The sequence below is a fragment of the Pteronotus mesoamericanus genome, unplaced genomic scaffold (genome assembly GCF_021234165.1).
Source record: "Pteronotus mesoamericanus isolate MK-2021 breed Mesoamerican mustached bat unplaced genomic scaffold, CSHL_Meso_final contig_263, whole genome shotgun sequence".
Classification (NCBI taxonomy): Eukaryota; Metazoa; Chordata; class Mammalia; order Chiroptera; family Mormoopidae; genus Pteronotus; species Pteronotus mesoamericanus.
Window position 1 is genome coordinate 10228570 of NW_026555112.1, and position 16712 is coordinate 10245281.

The following is a 16712-nucleotide window of genomic DNA, read 5'->3' on the forward strand; positions in this document are numbered from 1 at the left end:
AGAATGATCTGTAACTGCTTTAAGGGCAAGCACTGGCCCCACTGGGAGGACCGCTGCGTCCTGGTGACCTATGCTCTCCCTCGGACCTTTGGGGTCAGTCCGCGGGCTCCTACAAAGAACAAATTCATTCCACTTATTTGAGGGTGGGGTGAAATAGTTTCTACTTTAGTTCTTTACCTGTTTCATCTTCTAAATGCAAAGCAACAGGAACATTCCTGCTTCAAATACATGACTCAGGTCTGACAACCTGCTGCAATCTTCGGAAGAAAGCTTCCCGTAGCACATTCGAAATTTCTTACTTTTAACTCAGTGATTCACTGATGTGATTAGCAAGGCTTATCGATAAAAATGAAGATGATACAATAAATGAGAAGAAAACCAGCACGGAAAATAGCATGCGGAGTCCCATTTTTCTATGCATTTATAAACACTGAAAGAAGTCTGGAAGGAAATACGGAAAGATATTCAAAAGAATTCTAACTGGGTTAGGGTATATTGACGATCTCTGTTCTTTAGCCTTTCTTTATTTTCTAAATTTTCTTCTTATGTGCATAGGTTATTCTTGAACTCAGAAAAATAGTTAAAATATTTTTAAGGTTATTAATATCAGGGCAGCAAATTGCTCAAAGGCACACCTGTGGTAGTCTTCCCTAGACCTATGGTGACTACGAAGTAATCTATTCTACCCTGATTTTGCTTGTTAGACAAACATTTTATATTTTGTAACTGAAGTTGTTTATTTCTATTTTCTTAGGCGCGCAGGTGGGAGTGGGATGAGAAAGCAGTTTCAGCTCCGGTAAAACAGGGCGTGCATGCAGCCCTTTTCTTTTGGTCCCTTTGTCTCCCGGCCCCTCTGTTTCTCGTCTTTTGTTGTTCACAGCACGGGATTTGATTCTGGATTTAAAGAAAAACAAGTGCCGTCCCTCCGCGCGCCCTCTGGTGTCCTAGTGAGGCATAACCAGACATAACTCACAAAGATTAGTGCCGTTTCCACACGGCGCCCTCCCCACGTGGTGAGGCCTGGAGATGAGAATGTCTGGAATTTTAGAGGAAGGAATAACACACTATCAATCTTGGCAGGTTTATTAAACTATCGAGGCATGAATACTGATTTTTCAAAAATTTTAAACGCAAAGTCAGTTCTCAAAGCACTTGGCACAGGTTTTTGGGTTCTACTGTAAAACTCCGGTCAAATTTTGTCCTGTGATTTCAACATAAATCAATACTTTGGATTAATTGCAGATAAATTAGGTGAAAGGGTCAGGTTGTGTAGGCTTTAGTTTGTTTACTGACAATGATTTCTGCCACTCTGGGCTTTATTGGTATAGTGTGAGAGCTGATACTGGAGTTCTTTCATGTCTATAATTTACTTCTTTGCATTGCATTTTCATCAAACTCGATTTTTTTAAAAAATTACATTTTCGCTAAAAAATCCCCATCCCAATAGAGACAAAGAATCTTTTTGGTTTAAATGTTTATGGATTGATGGGATCCCAGGCATTACAGTTTTATTTAAATAGGTGTAGGGAAGGTAAAACTTTATCTCTAGCATTTTAGGGTCTCCTACTGGGCCAAAGGGTTAAATTGAAATAAGGCAGATTAACAGGAGAAACTTATATAGATTTTTACATGTATATGGGGGCCCCCATAGAAAAAGGAAGAACCAAAGAAGTGGCAATACCTAAATGCTTTTTTATATTCGGTTGAACAAAGAGAGGCAATTGTGGAAAAGTAACCAAAATATATGGGAAGGCTAAAAGAATATATGAGTTATTTTAACAAGTTCTGTTTGCACAGAATTCTCCTGGCCTTGAGGTTTCACCTCTGGTGATAAGAATGTTTCCTTCCTCCTGTATAGGCAGGACACCTTTGACAGGGAAGTTTTATCTCCTGCTTTCTCAAAAAAAAAAGGCAAGTCTGCTGTTTTTCAAATGCCTCTTGCTTAAAATAACCCTTATGCCCAAGTGGCATATTTTCGGGTGGCATATTCTGCCTCCCTTCATAGAGGATACATACATACGATATGAAATTTACAAAGTCCCAAAGGGAATAAAGAAGAAAGTCTTCTTTCCCTTTTTTGACCCATAGCTACAATTCTCCATCAGACTGGTCCAGCAGCTCCCCAAAGTCATCTAGAGCTTTGGGTTCTTTCTGCTCTTTCTTCTGGGTCTTTCTTCTCTACAACCCTTAGCAAACTGACTTTTCTCTTCATGGTTGTCACTTCATGGTTACAAGATTACTGCGGCAGGTGCAAGCATCATGGCCACTTTCAGCATTGGAGCAGGAGGGAACGGGCAGCTCCAGCAAACTTTCCTTATGAATTGATGCTTTCACAGTTAAAAAGCTTCCCAAAAGCACTCTTTCCGTCCTTTCCCTATGTTTCCCTGGCCACTGTCAGTTCAGAAGGAGGCTGGTAAGGCGCTTATCTGGCAAAAGGGAATGGCAATGATTACAATGTTGGTTTTTAGTATTCTAGTATCCTGCGCTGTTTTTAGAAACTGAAACCTGGGTAGTATAATACTGTTTTCCCTTAATTTAACAACACTGTTTTAACCAGTCTTATTTCTGGAGATATGCCCAGAAAATTATATATTGCATTAAAATTTCACGTCAAGGTTACACGTGTTTTGAAAGTGTTCTGATCACATCCTTTCTCTATTTTTGATTCTTTGTTATGAAGAGGTTGAACATCTTTTCATTACTTATCTGTCATTTGTACTTTCGCCAGAGCTAGTTTGGGTCTTAATTTTTTTTTTTCCAGAGTGGTCTGGAAGACTCCTGGTAGCATCATTTTCGAATGGAAGGGCATTGTTTAGGACAGCAACTGACGCAATGGTGCTGTCATCATTACCTCAGGATTCCTGGGGGCAGCCGTATTTCTTAGTTTGCCTGTGGCAATCCCTGTTAGCGCCCGTGGTCTCAGTGTATTTTTATTAACAGCACTTCATTCACTCTCACAGGTATCTCAATTTTAGTGAAAATTATATGGTCATCTATTATTTGAAATAGACATCCAAGTGCTCCAGTTGCCATTTTGCTCTGGAATCTCAATCAGTTGGCACAGAAGTACCATAAACACTGGGGTTCGGTCTCCCTCCTTCACTGTTGTATCCCCAGTGCCTAGAATGGTGCCTAGTACACAGTAAATGCTTAATAAATACAAATGAATCAATAAATCAATGGGTTGCTTAAGAGTTTGGCATGTTGCCAACTGAGCAAGGAAAATGGAGGAATGATTTTGGGTGTACAACTATTGGGGTCTGCCAGAATATGCACTTTAGATTTTGATAGATATTGTCAAATTGTTCTCCACAGAGTCTGAACCACTTTACACCCCAACCGTCAAGATGCGATAGCATCTGTTTCTCTAACCTTCATCCACATGGTGTTATCAAAATTTTTATCTCCAATATGGTAGTTTTAATTTGCGTTTCTCTTATTATGGAGAAGATTGAGCATATTTTCATATGTTTAAAAGCCATTTGAATTTTTTTCCTGGGAACTGTCTGCTCATATCCTTTGCCTATTTTCAGTTGAGTTATTGGTCTTTTTCTTACTGACTTCTAGGAGTGCAAATGCTTGTGCCCAGGTTTTCTTGCCTTTTGTGTTTGTTTATGGTATTTTTTATAAGCAGGATTTTTAAAAAGTCGGTATATTTAGCATCTTTCCTTATATTGTTTCTATATTCTGTGTTGTGCTCACAAAGACATTTTCTACTCCCACATTACAAAATAATTCTTCCATATTTTCTTCTCATACTCATCAGGTTTTCAATTTCTCACATAGAAATCTTGATCCATCTAGAATTTATTTTGGTGTAATGCTTGGGGTATGAATCCATTCTAATATTGTTTATTGATTATTTCACCTTTTCTAAAGGGTTCCTGATTTTTAGGGAGTCCATTTCCTAGTACTCTTAATACTCCAGTTGAAGTTCTAATCAAAGGAATTTAAAGGCAAGCAGTCAGGATGAAAACTTGATCTGTAGTTTTATGCCTAACACTACCTGTGTAAGCACTTAGGTGTAAATATAATACACCTTTAGTTGTATAAAATATATATGTAGAGTTTAAAGAGTAAGGGTGAAGTGACATTTATGTGCTTGTTTCCCAGGTCAACAGGTGAAACATTGCTAGTCACTTGGAATTCCTCTATGTACCCTACTTCAGTCATATCCTCCACCTTTTTCCTCAAGAGGTAACCACTCTCTTGATTTTTTGGTAATTATGCCTTGCTTTGCTTTACACTTTTACCATCTGTTTGTACCTTTACATAATATATTGCTTATGTTTTTGACAACTGAGTAGCAAGCACAACCATTGTGACAAGCTCTCAAAAGACAAGCTGAACAGATCTCTGAGTCGCGTTTAGCTTCTGTGCTCCTGAGAGAATCCAAGAGCTGCTTCTGGGAAGTCAGGGGTCCGGATCAAGAGTGAATGCTGGGAAGCACAGGCTATACCAGCTATAGGCTGTCTGGTTGAGCTGTAGTTTGGTTCAGACAACAGACATCTGCAGAAGTACAGTTGACGGGTGGGCAGCTCTCCATGGCCTCCCTTCTACTCGCAAGAGAAAATCAAAGTCAATCCCTTGTGTGAGACAGAGTGAGTTCTTCAGCTCATCCAGACAGCAAGCTATGGGGGATGTGTTAGTTTTCTATTGCCACATAACAAGTTTCCACACATGTAACAGCTTAAAACAGCACACTTTATTACCCCACAGTGTCCACCGGTTAGAATATTTTAGCTGGCCCTTCTGCTCAGATCTCCTAATGCTGAAATGGAGAGGTCCACTGGCTATAGCCTTATCTGGAGACTCAACTAGGAAACCTCCATTTGCAAGCTCCCTCCGGTTGCTAGCAGAATTCATTTCTCTGCTGCTGTAGGACTGAAGTCCTCATTGTCTTGGCTGTTAGTGGGGACTGCTTTCAGCTCTTGCAGGTGGCCATTAGGTCCTTGCTCAACAGCTGGGATTAAAGTCAGTGGCTTGCCCTTTAAATGCTGAAATTCTCCGTGGCTTGAAAGTGAAGTCCTGTGATTCACTGCTTCTACTGGCTCCTCCTCTGACCTTCACACTCTGAACCTTTAGTTGTTGAAGCCTTTGATCCCCTCTATTAAAACTCTTCCTATTTGTGTGTGTACAGTGGCGTTTGTTTTCTTGGCCAAACCCCAGCTGATATCGTTGTTTTGCTTTCAGTATTGCTGTTGGGAAATAGGAAGTTATTTTGATTCCCAGTACTTTATATGTGACTCCTTTTTCCTTTCTACTAAGAGGGGCTGGTAGAATCATCTCTGTGACCATCAGTGTTTTGTAATTTCCACAATGATGTGCCATGAGTGGTTTTTTTCATTTTCGGTGTGTGGTTTCCAGAGAGTCCTTTCAACTGGTGATTTATGTCCTACAGTTCTAGGACATTTTTCTAAATTGAGTATATTTCTTCTGTTTTTTTTTTCTTTGTTTTATCTTTCTGGAACTACTATTATATGGATGTTGGACTTCTTGCGCTAGCTCTCTAATTTAAAAACTTTTAATTGCTACTTCACATAGCTTTCGTCTTTTTGCTCTATTTTTTGGGAGATTTCTACAAATGTATTTTCCAACATTTATTTTGAGTTTTTAATTCTGTTAGCACATTTAAAAATTTTCAAGCGCTCATTCTTACACTAATTATACTTTTTAAAATAGCATTTAGTTCTTGTTTTATAGAAACAAAATATTCTTTCTTCTCTTTTAGAATATTTTAGGGAGTGTTTTTGAGATTTTTATTTCCCTTTTGTTTCATTCAAGTTGCTTTGTTTTTGTCCCCTTGTTTGTTTGGGTTCTGGTGTCTGTGCTAAGGGCTTTTCTCAGATGACTGGAAATCCTGGGTTATCTGCTCCTTATTAAGAGCAAGAACCCAAAAGACAACTTGCAGTTCTGAAAGTGTGGGTAAAACCTGTTCAACTTTGCGAGCCTCACTGCAGGTGTCCTGAGTGTCTATCCTCTATCCCCTTGTCTTCATTTTTGTTCTTTCCTCTTGAACTGCTTAAATTACTTGAACACTGTTTCAATTATCTAACTGGAGGATTAAGATCTGGTTCCAATGTTTTGGGAACCAAATAAGGAAAGAGGTTGAGGGTCTCAGTATTCATTCAGCTGTTAGTGAACAGTTATTCACTTAATACACCTAATTTCAAATCCATGATTTCAACTCTTCCCGAAATCCAAAGATCGCCATTGTACCTCCTCCAGTGAATAAACCATCAGTATGTTGCTGGTGTGGGAAAGAGGCCTTGGCCTAGCTGTATGGAATGAGTAAAGGGCTCTAGGGAATTAACTGCAGCCCCCTTGCTTTATCATCTTCTTCCACTCCCACTGCCATAGGTGTCTGGTACTATCAAGCTCCTAAGACTTTAGAAGATTCTGAAGTGTTATTCAGGTTGGTTCTCAGCTTTCCTTACTGAGAGCTTAGCATTCAACTCTCTGGGTCTGTCATCACTTACTGCTCATCCCTTTTCTAGTTTGCAAGATTTCTTGCTATTGCCCCCTCTTTTGTTCTTCTGGACCTTGTGACTTACATGCTTTTTGGTTTTTTTTTTTAGTCCTTCACAGTCACAAAATAGCTACTGCAACTCCTAACATCACATCCATGTGTTACAACATCCAAAACAGGAAGAGAGAAGTTTTTATCAGGAAGATAAATTGTTTCAAAGTGATACCACCCCTCAGACTGATTGGGCAAATATTTATACCCACCACATGCTCATCCTTAAGTCATTCACAATAAAAGGGTAGGGAAAGTTGGGGAACAGCCCATCATCTTGGAGCATATTTTTGCCTTATACAGGCACAAATTAGGGGCTCTTTGAAAAAGAAAGAAGAAGAAATGGCTATCAGGTAGACAACCAACATTGTTTGCTATGTTCCTGATATAAGCACATCACCTGCAACATTAAAGACTGTTGATTAGTTGACAACTAGTAGGCAAAATTAGTTTATCTTGAATGTCTTGCAATTATGTAACATCATTTAAGGTGCAGCAGTCTATCTATCAGTAGAACAGATGTGGAGGATAAGACTGATATTTTCTAAGAATAAAATATAAGACCAAAAATAGCAAAAGTTTCAGAGTTTGGCTCTAAGAATAAAGTTAAGTCCTGACTGTGTGTCTCAGTTGATTGGATGTTGTATCAAAAAGCAAAAGGTTGCTTGTTCGATTCCTAGCCAAGGGCACATGTCTAGGTTGTGGGGGCAGTCCCCAGCTGGGGCACATGCAAAAGGCAACCAACTGACGATTGATTGATGTTTCTTTCACACATCGATGTTTCTCTCCCTCTCTTTCTCCCTCCCTTCTTCTCTCTCTCTGGAAAATAAATAAATAAAAGCTTTAAAAAAAAGAATAAAGTAAAGACAATGGAGTAAGAATTTCATTAAATTCACAGTTAGAAACAGGTATATCACATTAATATTAATAGCAAAAAAGCCAAGGAAGAAAATACTTCCAAAGGAAAATAGTATATTTGAAGGGTTTTTTTTTTGATTTCTAATGAAAGCAATGGTTCTCAGTTGGGAGCCAGGGGGTGACTAGTCTCCTTCAATACGTAGGTGTGCCTCTCTGCCCCCTCTTCTCTATGACTGCTGCTCCCTGAGGCTGTTGGAAGCACCTACACCTCCTCAGCTTACACTCGACTTACACATCTCTGTTGTCAGCTCCATGATCTTTAAAGGGGTTCTTTAATTTCCACCCATCCTGAAACTTCACCTTAAGGACTCTTGTATCTTTTGGGAATGCTTTTGGTTGCAAGAAACAGATCACCTGACTAACAACAGCTTAAATCAATGTGGATTTATTTTTCTCACCCAACAAGACTGGTGCAGTGGCTCCCTAATGTTGTTCATGTTCTTGGGCAGTGCTGTCCAATAGAAATATAATGTGAGCTACTTAGGTAATTTAAAAATTTCTGATAGCAACAGGAAAAAAGTAAAGCAGGTAAAAATAATTTTATTATTATTATTATTATTATTAATCCTCAGACAGGGACAAGGGAGGGAGAAAGGGAGGGAGTGAAACATCTATATGAAAGAGAAACATTGACCGGTTGCTTCTCACCGTGCCCCGACCAAGGACTAACCCCATATCCAGGCAGGTGTCCTGACTGGGAATCAAACTGGAGACATTTCACTTTGTGGGATGATGCCCTGCTAACTGGGCCACACTGGTCAGGGTGGCAAAATTAATTTTAGTAATATATATTACTTAACCCAATATGTCCAGAATACTGTCATTTCAATATGCAGTCAATATAAAAAATATTAAGGAGATATTTTACATTTCTCTGGCACTGATTCTTCAAAATTTGCTGTGTATTTTACCTGTATGTCACATTTCCATTTAAGCTAGCTGCATTTTAATTGCTTAGTAGTTTCATGTGGCTAGAAGCTAAGGTCTTTATCTTTTTATTCACTATCCTATCTTAACCTGTTAGCTTGTTGCCTCGTGGATACAAAGTGGCTGCTGCATATACTCAGTATTATTTTTCCATTTAAGGAAGGAAGGAAGAAAGAAGATATGGTGTCTACTTCAAGAAAGAAAAATGTTTTCTAGAAATTTCAGTGGACTTTTCCTCACATCTCATTGGCTAGTACTGTGTCATGTGACCATGCTTTACTGCAAAGAAGTAAATGGGAAAATGGCACCAGACTAACTGGGGCTCTGCGAGTAAGAAAGAGGAGGAGGGACACTGGGCACAGTCAGCAGTCTGTCGCAGGGCCCACTGTGCCCTTGACTCATTTGCTTTTCTTGACTCTCCCCTTATTTCACAGCTCTGAGGGTCTTAGCCAGTCAGGGCGTGGGAGGTACAGTGGGGGATGGGACAGGCAAAACTGTTTTCAACTATTTGTGTATCCTTTTCAATCCTTTCTGCTTTACACTGCAAACATGGCTTTTGGTTTTAAAAGAAAAAAAAAATGCGGTGAGTACCTTTGCTAAAAATCTCTGAAGTAATGGGTGCACACCTGTCCAGCTGAGGGTGGAGAGCAATAAACACAGAAAGCAAAGCAATTAATATTTTATATATCATCCTGCTACATATATGTAGGTAAGAGAATGACGCATATGTGGACGGTGAGAAAAATCATGGGACTTTTTCTTCCATTTCTTTTTGTTTATCTGTATTTCTAAGTTTTATACTATTATAAAGAAGTATAATTTACTTACAGGTTTAAATTTCTTGAGCTACAACATAATACAAGATTTTTTGATATCAGATAATTCCAGGATATAATTTTAACTATTATAATACCATAGCAGTCAATTAAATATTAGTATATATTGCCAACAAGATATTTAGGGAGGATATTTAAAATATAGACTTATAACCCAGTTTAATTAATTTTGTCAGAGGCTAATGAAATCATTGGAGGAAGAGTAAATCCTGGTTTAGTCGGGAGGCAGGCCCTGGTTTAGGTTAGTTTAGGTTGGTGGTTTTAAACTTGTCTCCTCCCTAATCATTCCTAGGTCCGAAGAATCAAAGGTGCCTGACCTGGAGCGATTGGTTTGCTCTAGGCTGGAAGTTTGGATCCTAGTCCAGCTGACAGGCCTGGTTCAGGCTCCTGCATCCCCGAAGGAGGGAAGATGGGGTGTTTTTCTTGGCAGCGGCTCCCGCCCAGAGCACGTTCTTGCTGCCCAGCTGACGTGCCTGTCCCGTGTCCTCTGTGAGGGAGCCCGGGCGTTTCTGGACAGCCGAGCAAGGAGAGGAAACCAAGACTCTCTGGCAGGTGCCCATCACCTTGAAAATAAAGGAGGGTGTTAGGAGAGCTCCAGGAAAGGAGAACCTGTGTGTGCGCAACTATATTTGTGATATTGATTGTGTGTTTTACACCCAGTTATAAAACTTGGAAAGCTTAAAAAGGGAGGGTCAGAGAAGGTTTCCAAGTTGCTGAAGCCCGTACAATACCAGGATTTAGCTATGGGCGTCATCTAGGAGTACACCAAGTAAATAGAAAAAAGAAAGTGATGTATTTTTCTTAAATAGACCTGTGGATTCAGGATTTTTTTTTTTTTTTGAACCTAAGACTTGCCTGTCTAAACAAAACTTAAATAGCATTATGGTCACTGATGGTTTTTTAAAGTTTCAATAATGAGGAAAATTGAAACATTTTTATTATTATAAAAATCAACTGCAGGAAATTATATTGAAATAGTTTCCTTGCAGTGAGTTAATATTTTTTCCCACCTCAAATTCCTGAAACTGTGAAAACACAATCCAATTTTTATTGTCTCAGTAATAAAGGAGTAGTACTTGGAATAAATCTACTGCATTTATATAGAGTTCTAAAGTTTGGATATTACAAAATGAAACCATCTAAGATTAAAATAATTCAATTGTTTTTAATACTGTGCACTTCTTAAATGTGCAGCATTATGGAGACAGAGTTGAATGAGACAATTGTCTCGTGTCCATTCCTACAGTGTAGGCCCCTAAGGGGAAATTTCATTGAGATTCCTTGTACCGTTGTTAACTGCAAAAGAGCCCTTCTGTTTTCCAGTCAGGGAGGGGCCGTCTCCTTTCCCCTGTGTTGAAGCAATGGGGTAGCTGCAAACCCATTTTTTAGTTTTTCTAAAAGAGGCTACATAAAACATGACTGAGAGAACAGGACAACGTGGTTTGTGTCTCTTCAAGTTTGAAAGTGGAAATTATTTTCTTTTTGGCATAGTACTTCCACCTCCTCCAGATACCCACTAACTCCAAAGTCTGATCCTGAGAATAGGATAAACAAATGTTACATTTTTTCCTTTTCCTTTCCAAGGGCTTTCTGGCCTATTTCCACAATTGATTATTGATGGAAAGTATTGTATGAAGAACTGTGTATCATGGAACTGAAGCCAACATAATGCTCCAGCTTTTAGCAGGAGGTAAAGAACTTCACTGAGCTTGGCGTTTCTAGAGTTAAAAAAGGGTCACAAATCAAGCTCTTTATTCCAAAGTTCTAGAACTGCTTATTGGAGGTCAGTGCACAGAGCAGTGCTTAGATGTCAGCTCTCAGCTGGCGAGGTGAATCGCTTCTCCTTCTCCAGTAGGTTCAGAGGGAAGGGCATCTGAACCTATTGAATAAGGAATATGCTGCTAGCCCAAGGCCATGAAAACAGCACCCAGACACAACACAAGCAGGGAATTCCATATCGTCAATGTGGGTGTCACTGTGTTCAAACTGCAAACTCTGAAAAAAGAGATAAAGAGATTGGTAACTGTGTCTCCTGGACTGTCCACTCTTTCCTACTAACTGATGTTCATGCCCCCTTTAGCAGCTCGTTGCGATGCAAGAGGATTTATTTTGGCCATCAGATCTTGCAGGTCTGACTGGCAGCCTGACTGGTCAGCCTGGCCAGGAGCTAATGCTTCAAGGTATCGAGCATTTTGGGCTAGTCGTTACCTTTTCTTTATGTCGCAGTCTTCTCTCTGGTAAAATAGAGATAAAAAATAACAACAAAAAACAACAGTTGTAGAAGGATTAAATGAAATAACGTCGGAAAAGCACCAAGGGAGAGATTCCCACGTGCCGCTTGAAGCATTTCCTCTTTTTTCTGGGCACGTACACATGAACCATATCTTCCAGGCTCCTCTGCCGTGGGATGTGATCCCCTTGTTGAGTTTTGTCCAGTGGGATGTGGGGCAGACGTGATGACTGTCACTGTCAGGCCTGCTCCATAAAAACCTCCCCGGGACAATCTTCAATGCTAGTTTCCCCGTCTTCATGGCTGGCTTGGAGACAACCTTCAGGGTTGAATGTGGGTGCTATATGCTAAAGATAATGAAGCCACAGGAAGGAACCTGAGTCCCTATCACTGAGGGGGGATAAATACTCCTCCAGTTACACTTGCATTGATATGTGATATGAGTAAGAAATGAGCTTTACTATCATAATATGGCTCAGATTTTAGGATTTATCTGTAATAGCAGCTACTGTTTAAGTTAACTAAGTCCAAGGCTTACCTGCTTACCTGGTAATACGTAAGCAATAAAAGACCAGCTGAAAAAGAAAAAGAGAGCCTTACTCTGTCTCTCATCACACCACACTCTTAATCTTCTGTGTAAGGCTGACTCTGGATTCTAATCCAAGCCACTGCATTTTGATCATGAAGCCCATTCCAGCTCTGATACATTCATGAACATACATTCCCGGCATATACATTGGATTTATGAGCCTGGGACTTAGGAGAGAATGCTAAATTTAGAAACATATGGCAGTCATCACCTTTTGATGATACTTGCAGGCTCAGTTTTGGGTCATATCACCCAGGGAGACTGAGCAAGAACAGGAGAAACCCCGAGGAACCTTGAGGCACTGCAATAGTTATGGGAAGAAAATGGGCAAGCGTGGAATCACAGAAGCCCAGGGAATGGGGCTGGTTCCCCGCGCCCCGCTCCCCATCCCCCCAGGGGCAGAGAGGTGTAGGGGGTTGAGCTGACTGTATTTTCTGGTTCTTGATACACTATGAACTGTTCATCAGTCTATGGAAGGCGCTGCTCTGCTTGTTTATTTATTCTCTTTTTGTCTCCCTCACCACTCCTATTTCCATTCTAATGTGTTCGTATGTATTTCAAAAATGTATATTGATGGTTTATGTGTATATTTTTAGTTTGGTAAGTGATATGTTAGAGATCTCTTTCCATTTCTTACTTTTCTCACCAAGTATTGTTTGAAGGCCCATCCATGTCTCATGGATGTGTATACATTTAATCCATAGTTTTTAATGGCTACAAAGACTCCTTAGTGAGAGAGCTTTCTAGGAAGGCAAGAGTATTTGACAGCTGTGGCAGAGGGAGTCGGTAAGAAAGGTTGCAGACTGGCGGGTTTGGCAGCAGGGAGGCCAGTGGTGACCTCTGCTGGGGCTGTGGGTGCAGGAGCCAGACTGCAGTGGGTGGATGTAAGAAGGGCTGGGAGGAGGGGAGAAGAGACAGTGAGTGTAGACAGCCTGCTACAGAAGCCTGGCTGGAAAGGGAAGGAGCGAGGGGACGCAGACTCAAGGAAGGGTTTGGAATTTGTAAGCTTTCGTTGTTCAAATAATCCATGCCCATTGCAGAAAAATTAGAAAATTCAGATGAGCGAGAAGAAAACTAACAAAATGGGAAGTGTATTAGTTTCCTAGGGCTTCCATTACAAATTACCACAAACGGGGTGACTTAAACCAACAGAAATTTATTTGCACAGTTTTAGAGACTAAAAGTCTGAAAATAAGGCCTCAGCAGGGCCACGTTCCCTCTGAAGGCCCTCGGGGAGGATTCTTCCTCGCTTCCTCCGAGCCTCTGCTGGTTGCTTGCTGTCCATGGCCTTCCGTGCCTGTAGACACAGCCCTCTGTCTCTGCCTCCGTCGGCACCTGGTCCTCTCCCCGTGTCTCCTCTGGGCCTCTGTTTTCTCTTATAAGGACACCCGCCATTAAATGAAGGCTCACCCTAATCCAGTAAGATCTCATCTTACTTTAACTAATTATATTTGCAAGGATTCTACTTCCAAATAAGGTTACATTCTTAGTTTCCTGGTACACATGAATTTTGGGGGGACACTATTAGATCCACTACAGGAAGGTTCTCTCTCTCTTTCTCTCTCAAAGGATGGGAAGCAATTTGAGCATGTTTGTAGATTAAGTGGAAGAGTCAGGAGAATAGGAGAGGTTGGAGATGGGGCAAAATCGTAGATAGTTGACAGATCGAGGTCCCAGCAGGGTACGAAAAGACGGGCTGGAGGGCACTGGAGAAGGGGATGGCCCCAGGGCCAAGCGGGATTACCGGTCTGTCTGGGGTCCCACAGATTTGCCTGGTCTCTGCCTCACAGAGCGAGGCAGAATCCCTCTCCTCAAGTGCTCCCTGCCTAGGTCCAGCCTTCCATGGGGCCAGCCTTACAAAAGGCTGTGACCAATGGGGGTGGAACATGTCCACGGAGGGATCCAGTGCAGGGCGGCGGGGGAGAGAGGTCATCAGAAGGACACATGCCTTCCAGCTTCCCCCAACCCCCCAAGGGGTCTTTTTTTGTTTTCCTCTGATGTTGAAGATCCCCACCCCTCAGAAAATTCTTGTCTCATAAACTAGAAAACCCCAAGAAATTCCTAAATTCTGTGTAGTTCAGGAGTAGGGAGTAGCCCCTGTTAGTTCTCGACATTTAAACTTCAGCTAATAAATTTTTATTTGCTTGTGAATAAACCACACTTAAATAAAGCATACTACACAGGGCAGTTTTGAATGCAGCCCAAATTACAAGGCATTTATGCTGCCAAGCTTTAGAACTATTACGCACATTTCAGCCATTCTGTACATTACTGTCAACTTGACATCCACTCTTTAAAACCATTCAGTTTATACTCACTGAGGGTCAGGGCTGAGGGACTGAGGAAAAGTCTTTTTCTACAGTAGAAAACTGTCCCATACAGTAGTCTCCCCTTATCTCTGGATTCACTTTCCTGGGTTTCAGTTACCTGAGATCAACCAACATCTGAAAATATTAAATGGAAAATTCCAGAAATAAACAATTCATAAGTTTCAAACTGCATAGTGTTCAGCATAGCGTGATGAAAGCTCGCATCGTCTGGCACCATCCCGCGTTTCCACTCAGTACACGCTCCCCAGCCATTGGTCACTTTGTAGCCGTCCTGGTTATCAGCTCCCCTGTTGTGACATCTCGGTGCTTGTGATCCAGTCGTCCTTAGTTTACTTAATTAATGGCACCACAGCGCTAGAGTAGTGATGTTGGCCATAAGCCTAGGAGAAGCTGTAAAGTGCTTCCTTTAAGTGAAAAGGTGAAAGTTCTTGACTTAACAAGGAAAGAAAAAAAAATTATATACTGAGGTTGCTAAAATCTTTGGTAAGAACGAGTCTTCTGTCCACGAAATTGTGAAACAAATTGGCGCTAGTTTTGTCATCACACCTGAAACTGCAAAAACTACAGCCACAGAGCGTAGTAAGTGCTTAGTTATGATGGAGAGGCATTAAGTCTGTGGGTGGAGACATGAACAGAAAATGTGTCCCGACTGATGGCTACATATTGTGCTAGGAAGCATTGAGACTGTACAAAGACTTCAGCAAGGGAACCCTTGAAACAAGTGACATCCAGCCATTTACTGCAGGTAAGGGGTAGCTACACAGATTCAGGACTAGGTCTGGCATTTTATCACCTCACATCCTCACAAGAAGAAGGGTGCGTAGAGTACAGTAAGCTATTTTGAGTGAGAGACCACATTCACATAACTTTTATTATAATATAGTGCTATAATTATTCTATTTCATTATCAGTTATTGTTATTAATATCTTACTGTGCCTAATTTATAAATTCAACTTTATTTTAGGTGTGTATGTATAGGAAAAAATGGATGTACATAGCGCTTGTTACTATCTGTGGTTTCAGGTGTCCACTGGGGACCCTCATCTGTGCAGGCTCTAGCGTGTGGCACTCTGGCTAGTTAGCCCTTGTGTATCAGGTCACAACTTCTGGTGTTCAGTACCAGAAAACTGTGCTCAAACTCATCTAACCTGTTAAAGAGTTTATCAGCTTATGTCAGTGCAAAGTCCAGAGGTAGAATGACCCTCAGGGTTAGTTTGATCTAGGAGCTTGTTGATATTACCCAGAATTTAGTTCATTTCCATTTTTCACCTTTGCCTTTCACAGCGTGAGCTTTATTCAAAAGCTGCCATCCTCACAGGCACAAAGTGGCTGCCAATAGCCTTGCATCACCAGTGCTATGCTAGCGACCCATGGAGTTGTGTTGGGATGGAGCAGGTAAAATTCTTCTGGAAGCAAGGCTTAGAAACAAAATGTAAAGCAATTTAGGCAAAAGAGGGAACTCGGTGGAAGGCTCACACTGAGAAGAGTGAGGGGCAGGTGGTACCGGGGGTCACTGGATCCAGAGCCTTTATTGTTACTAGATAATTTTTTCCTCAGTCTTGCTTTTCTCTGGCTGCTCCTGAGTCTCATATCTCTTGGTCTCACCACCGCAGAATAAATCTCTTTGTGTAGCTTCAGTTACGTAAATCCTGAGGAGTGATTTGGCTTGGCTTTAGGTATGAGTCCATTGCTTAAACAATGAACTGTGTCTAGAGAAGTAGAATAGTGTAAAAACATATTTTACACTACAGCTTTATGACGGTTAAATGACACCCAAAGTGACCGATACAGAATGCTTTAATATTCCCTGTATTAGTCATCTATTGCTGCATAACATGTTACCTCCAAACCTAGTGACTTAAAGGAACAATAAGGATTCACAATCTCCCATGGTCTCTGTGGTTTGAAATTCAGGACTGGCTTAGCTGTGTGGTTCTGGCTCAGGGTCTCTCCTGAGGCTGCAGCCAAGCTGTCAGCTGGGGCTGGAGTCGTCTGGGGTTTGACTAAGCTGCAGGATGAGCGTTGACATTGTCGGCTCACTCACATGGCACTCAGTTCCCCTCCAGGCAGCTGGAGTGCCCTCATGACCTGGTGGCTGGCTTTTCCCAGGGTGAGGAATCCAAAAGAGGACAAAGGGAAAGTCACTGTGACTTTGATGGCCTAGCCTCAAAAGTAACACTCCACCATTTTTGTAATATCGTTTTCCTTGTACAAATTGGCTCTGTCAATGGGGAGGGGACTATACAAGGGTGGGAATCCCAACAAGTGAGAATCACTGGAGACCACCTGGGAGCTCTCTTAGGCTACCACATTCTCCAAAACACATCCTGGAGAACTGGGATGTTAAAGGTTGCTATATGA